We start from the raw sequence: 7,253 nt of genomic DNA on the forward strand, positions 1-7,253 counted from the left end.
ACAATGCCTGCTTTGTTTGCTTATTTGTCTTTCACTTTCCTACCTAAAGGCACAAGTATCACCTTCACTCCAGAACTCTCTAGTCTCTTTGCTTTATTTTTCTCCACAGCAGTTATCAACAACTGGTATACTATATTTTACTTATTTATTTATTGTCTTTTACCTTAAACTAGGGTAGAAGATCCATTAGAGCAGGGATTTGGTTTTGTTCACTGCCATATCTCCAGCACCTAGAATAGTGCCTGGCACAATGGCTCAATAAGTATTTGTTGAATAGGTGAATGAATGAGACCTGAGTCCATAGCTAAAAACAAACAAAACAACAACAAAAAAAAACACCTTCTGTGAGGACATGTAGTCTGCAGAGCTCCCACTCTGCCTTACCTTAGAGAGCAGTTAACTTCTTTAATTTCAACTACCTACTTTGGTGATCGGTGGCTTATGTTCATGAAATTAAATGGTCCCTTTGGTGGCTCTTCTTCAACAAAGGAATACTTCCTGTAAGACACATGAAAGCCTCCACTGCTAGCCAAATAAGAAGTGCATGCTCTCTCCTACCCTCAGTATTGTTTGAGAATGGAGTGATGGCAAGCCTGTATCCCCATCCTGTATGTCAAGAAGAAGAACTCCTGACTTATACTCTTACTCTACTAAAGATAAGCTTTAAAAAAATACCCTGCTGCTGATTATAAAATTAGTAGCTAACTGAGAAGATATATTATAAATAGAACAGTTGCTGTGCTTCCAAGATAGTGTTTCTCTTCCCTTTGAGTTCCTGAACTAGTAGACTAGTAATATAGGGTAAGGTTAGCCAGAATACTTTTTACTGTAATAAAACTGAGGCCTTTTTGTCCCTTGAGTGGTCTTCTCTACTTCTGTTCTAAAACCAGACCAAACAAAAACAAAAATTCTCCACATTGATCAAATATATAACAAAGAAGATATAAAAATCAGTCTTTCCAAGATAGTAGAACCAAATTAAAACCAAACATCAAACATGGATCAGAAAAACAATATTCCAGGAATTGAGGTTAATCTTTAAATAACCTTAGCAGCAGGTCTTCAAGACCTTGCTGTTCTCCACAGTGTTGTCTGGGTATCCAAGAAGCAGAGGGTAATATCAAGTTCACTGGTGATTGCCTAGATCAAATGCATTATACTGGAATTCAGTTCCCCCTGAATTACATCTTCAATCTCTGATTCATCCCAATTTGTCTATTACCATATCACACACCTGCTTCTAGTCACTTATATTATTAAAAATCAGTTCCCTCTTCTTAATGGCATTAGTGGCTTTTGCTGCTCAACAGAACAGTGAATACCATCCAAGACATCTCCAGGTGTGACATAATAAACTGCCCACAATTTCACATTATTAGGACATTGAAACTACTGGTGTTTAAATTATATTGTGGTCTGAAGGACATATGCCTTTCTACTTCAGACTTGTGAACTCTCATTAGTGTTTTGGGGTACATTAACTTCATAGGAAAGAGTGATTGGCCCTGGCTGGTTGGTTCAGTGGATAGAGCATCATTCTGGCATGCAGACATCTCAGGTTTGATCCCCGTTCAGGGCACACGTGAGAAACAATCATCTGCTTCTCTCCCTCTTTCCCCCTTGCAACCAGTGGCTTGACTGGTTCAAGCAGGGCCCAGGGCACTGAAGATAGCTTGCTTGATCCAATCGTCAGCCTCAGAGGCACTGAGGATAGCATCAGCCCGACAGAGGTTGCTGGGTGGATCCTGGTCAGGGCTCATGTGGGAGTCTGTCTTTCTATCTCCCTTCCTCTTACTTAAAAAAAAAAAAAAAAAAAAAGAGTGACTAAGAAGATGGAGATGGAGCATGGAGATAATGTTAAGGCTGGAATTTGAGTCTAAGGAAGAAAGTAAATAATCAATAAGGGTATATGAGGAAAGGAAAACTATAAAAAATTTATCCGTAAATTTTTAGCTCTGAGGCAAACCAGCACAAAATATAGGGAGCAGCAGCATTGCCTGATTCTAGTAGGAGGGCAAGCAGGATCGAGCATGTATATAAGATCACTTAATGGACTTCTAGAGAGTAATGGGTGTGTGGGAAAGAGCCTGAATCTCCTTTTCTGGAGGTCTTGAAAACTGGGAGAGAGTCTTACTTGTTTGAGTTTATCAAGAGAGGAAATAGACTTATTTATCTTCGGACCAGCTTTGTCACATTTCCACCCTCTACTGCCCATGTTTTAACTACAAACCAAAAGTTGAAAGAGTCCTGAAGTGATTGTGTGTTTTTCAAAATAAGAAGATTATCATAATCTCTGATGACCACAGTTACTTCTCTAATCCACTTCCTCTTCCCCATTTCTATGAGGAAGCTTCAGGTCCTTGTGACCTCATGCCTGGAGAACTGTAATAGCTTCTTGTGGGGCAGCTGTGTTAGGCTTGCTCGCTGGTCTACCAGCTGCAAGCACTTTGCTGGATTAGTGCATAAGCACCTGGCAGAGGCACGTGTGCATAGCCTGTACAAGGCTGTGGGTGTTTGTGCTTTAGAGAAATGGGGGATTGTGAGTGGCAGGTTGCCAACCCGCCCACTGTGAGGGGCCATTCTCCTTGTTTGTGTGTCCAAGAAGCAGTTTTCCCTGCCTGTGTGCTTGTCCGCTGTTGTGAGACTTTATTAAAAGGAATGGCCCAACCCTTTCCAGCTCCGCAGTTTCTCTATCATCTGCCCGAATCCAGTGTGGACCTGTCTGGCCTTGGCCACCGGCATTACACTTCTCTTTCAACCTTTCCTCTGCCCCTCCCTTCTCTCTCTCCCTATGCATTCATCTCCTTACAGCAGTCAGAGGAATCTGTTGAAAATTTAGATTTGAGTCTTTTTACAACCCATCTTAAAATGTCTCAAAGGATTCCCATAGCCTCCCCTCATTTTTTCCCACCCCTTTTTGCCTCACTATTTAACTTCTAGATGCACAAATTTACTTATAAACTTCCATACCCCCGCACACTTCCATGCCTCCATACTTATATTCCTTCAGTTCTCTTTGTTTAAAATGCCTTTCTCACTGTTTTCTTTTCTTTTATTGTGAAATATAACACAAATACATAAAAGTAAATAAACATACATGTACATTTGTGATTGTAATTTATTGTTGTTAATGAATAAAGACAATACCTATATAATTACTATCCAGGTCAAGTAACAGAATATTGCAAGCATTTCCTCCTGTCCACCACCTGACGTTCCCCATTCCTTTGCTGGAATCAAAACCTTCTCTCTCCTAGAGTTGATTTGGGGTGGTGAACACAAAATGCTATACGCGGATGATGTATATGTTATAGAATTGTGCCCTTGAAAGCTGCATAATTTTATTAAACAATGTCACCCCAATAAATTCAATAAAAAATTAAACAAAACAAAACTAAACAGAACTTCTCTTTCTATGAGTAAATACCATCTTTTAAAATTATTTTTATACTAATTTCCTTTTTTATAGTTTGTCAATCACATGTTTATACATCCCTAAACAATGTGGAGTAATTTTACCTGTTTTTGAATGTTATACATATAGTATCACAGTGAATTTATTCTTTTGAACTTTATGTGAATGGAATCACAGAATTTATTGTTTTTTGCTTTGTTTCTTTTTCACATATTTGGAAAAGTCATCAGGGTTGTTGGTGTACCTGTGTTTGTACATTTTTATTGTTCTACTGCATTTCTTGCATGAATGTACTGCCATGTGTTTATCTGCACTCCACTGTTGATGGACATTTCAGTTGTTTTCAAATTTAGGCTATTACTAGCACTGCTTCTATAAATATTCTTGTACATGTCTCAGGGTGCAGAAGTTTTTCCAGCGCTTATCTATATGGATGGACTTGCTGAATCATAGGGTATGCTTACCTTCAGCTCTACTAGAGAATATTAAATTGTTTTCAAAAGTGGTTGTAGTAATTTATACTTCACCCAACAGAGTAAACATGTTCATTACTTCACATTCTCTCCAGCACTTGGTATTGTCAGACTTCTAATTATTAATTTATATCTGATATAATCCAAGTGCCTAGATCAATGCCTAGCTCATAATAAGCGTGCATGAAATATTTGTTGAATAAATGAATATTCCTTAATTTCCAAGCATGGAAATTTTTCTAATTGTCTTTTTTTTTTTAGAAAAAAACTTTAAGAATTTTCTGTAATTTAATTTATTCATTTTAGAGAGGGGAGAGGGGGATAGAGAGTGAGAGGGAGAGAGATGGGGGGGGGGGGAGCAGGAAGCATCAACTCCCATATGTGCCTTGACCAGGCAAGCCAGGGGTTTCAAACCAGTGACCTCAGCATTCCAGGTCAACTCTTTATCCACTGTGCCACCACAGGCCAGGAAAAACTGCATTTTTAATTTCCCCTAATTTTAATTGTAATAGCCACATGTGGCAAGTAGCTACTTTATTGGACAATGTAGCTCAAGAGTTTAACAAGATACACCCATAACTTATCACATTCTACCTTCAAGTAGAGTAAGAACCTTACAACATACTTTTATTTCCTCCCTTATGTCCTTTGTGTGTTTGTTGTCACACATATTACTTCTACATATACTAAAATCCCAAGTGCACTTTTATTATTTTTACTTTAGTCATTTATTTTTTTCAAGAGATTACAATGTGAGAAAAATATCTTAATATTTTACCTGCATATTTATCACCTTTCACACTCTCTTTCTTTTATTGATTCAAATTTTCATCAATTATTTTTCTTCTGCTTGAAGAACTTCCTCTATATTGTATCTTTTGGCCTGACCAAGCAGTGGCCCAGTCAATAGAGTGTTGACACAGAGGACCCAGGTTCGAATCCGAGAGGTCGCTGGCTTGAGAGCAGACTCACCAGCTTGAGCGTGAGATCATAGACATGATCCTATGGTTGCTGGCTCAAGCAAGGGGTCAGTGGCTCAGCTGGAGCCCCACTCTGGTCAAGGCATATATGAGAAAGCAATCAATGAACATATATGAGAAAGCAGTCAGAGAATTGGTGCTCTTCATCTCTCTCCATTCCTGTTTCTCTCTCTCTTGCTAAAAAAAAAAAAAAAAAAAAAAAGTTTTATCTTTTGGTTGTTTAAAATAACCTTTATTTCACCTTTATATTTATTTATTTTTTTAGAGAGAGAGAGAAAAGAAGGGAGAGAGATAAGAAGCATTAATTCACAGTTGTGGCACCTTAGTTGTTCATTGATTGCTTCTCATATGTGCCTTGACCGGGAGACTCCAGCTGAACCTGTGAACTCTTGCTCAAGCCAGCAACTCTGGGCTCAAGCCAGCAACCTTGGGCTTCAGGCCAGTGACCGTGGGATCATGTTGATGATCCCACACTCAAGTCGGTGACCTCGGGGTTTTGAACCTGGGACCTCAGTGTCTCAGGTCAACACTCTATCCACTGCACCACCACCAGTCAGGCTCAGTTGATATTTTTATTTAACAGATATTTTTACTGGGTAAAAATTTTTGAGTTGGGCTTGGCTTCTGCCTTCCATACCTTTTTAAAGAAATCTGCTGGCATATCTTCTTTGTCCTTCTATAGCAGGAGATGGCAAACTTTTCTGTAAAGGAACAGATAGTAAATCTTTTAGGCTTTGTAAGCCGTATCGTTTCTGCTGCAACTACTCAACACTGACATCATAGCACAGAAGCAGCCATGGCAAATACACAAATGAACACATGGAGCTGTGTTCCAATTAAACTTTATTTATAGAAACAAGAGGTAAACCAGATTTGACCCATGGGCCATAGTTTGCCCGTTTTGCTCTATATGTAATACATCTTTTTTCATCTGTCTGCTTTTAGAATTTTTTTTTTATCCTTGGTTTGGTAGTTTGATTATGATGTGCCTTGGCATGGCTTTCTTTAAGTTTATTCTGCCTGGATTTCATTGAGTTTTCAAATTTTGGAAAATTTTATTCCATTATTTATTTAAATATGTTTTTAGCCCCAGCTCTTCTGAATCTTCAGTTACATATATGTTAAACTGCTTGATAAGTCTTACAGATAGATCACTTTACTCTGATCCTTTTTTTTTTCCGGTCTTTTTTCTCTCAATGTTTCTGTTTGAATAGTTTCTACTTCTATGTCTTCAAGTTCTATAGTCCTTTTTGTGTATGTGTGACAGAGACAGAGAGAGACAGAAAGAGGGACAGATAGGTACAGACAGACAGGAAGGGAGAGAGATGAGAAGCATCAATTCTTCATTGCGGCACCTTAACTGTTCATTGATTGCTTTCTCATATGTGCCTTGATGGGAGGGGGAGGGGCTTCAGCAGACTGAGTGACCCCTTGCTCAAGCCAGTGAGTGACCTTGGGCTCAAACTGGTGAGCCTTGTTCAAACCAGATGAGCCTGTGCTCAAGCCAGCAAACTTGGGGTTTCAAATCTGGGTCCTCCGCGTCCCAGTCTGACGCTCTATCCACTAGAGCTAGTTCTATAGTCTTTTATTTGTAGTCTATAGTTTGCTACATTTTCCCCATGAAAATATTTAATTTTTTTAATTTGATAATCCTGATTTTATTCAATATTAGACTATTAGCTTTGTGTCACATTATTGAAGTAGTACTTTGACTCACAATATTATACATATTTAAATTCAACTTAATGAGCCTGACCTGTGGTGGTGCAGTGGATTGGGGTCACTGGGTTGAAACCTCGGGCTTGCTCAGTCAAGGCACACATGGGAGTTGATGCTTCCTGCTCCTCCCTTACCCCCTTCTCTCTTTCTCTCTTTAAAATGATTTTTTTGAAAAAAGCATTGCATGCTCTAAAAAAAAGTTTGACTTTAAACTTTCATTGCTATTCTACTCTTTGTCTTCCATTTCTAAAAACAGTCACATTTCAACTATTTTATTTTAAATTTTAATAAGAGGAGGGGATATAGACAGACTCTCGCATGTGCCCTGACTGGGATCCACCCAGCGACTACGTCTGGGGTCGATGCTCTGCCCATCTGGGGCCTATGTTCAAGCTATTTTTAATGCCTGAGTCAGAGGCTCCATGGAGCCATCCTCAAGGCCCAGGCCAATGCACTGGAATCGATCAAGCCATAGCTGTGGGAGGGGAAGAGAGAAGGAGAGAGAGAGAGAGAGAGAGAGAGAGAGAAAGCAAAGGAGGAGAGCGAGGGGTGGAAAAGCAGATGATCACTTCTCCTGTGTGCCCTGACCAGGAATAAACCAGGATTTCCACATGCCCTATGGATGCTCTACCACTGAGCCAACTGGCCAGGACTCAACTAATTTTT

The sequence above is a fragment of the Saccopteryx leptura genome, chromosome 2, assembly GCF_036850995.1.
Source record: "Saccopteryx leptura isolate mSacLep1 chromosome 2, mSacLep1_pri_phased_curated, whole genome shotgun sequence".
Classification (NCBI taxonomy): Eukaryota; Metazoa; Chordata; class Mammalia; order Chiroptera; family Emballonuridae; genus Saccopteryx; species Saccopteryx leptura.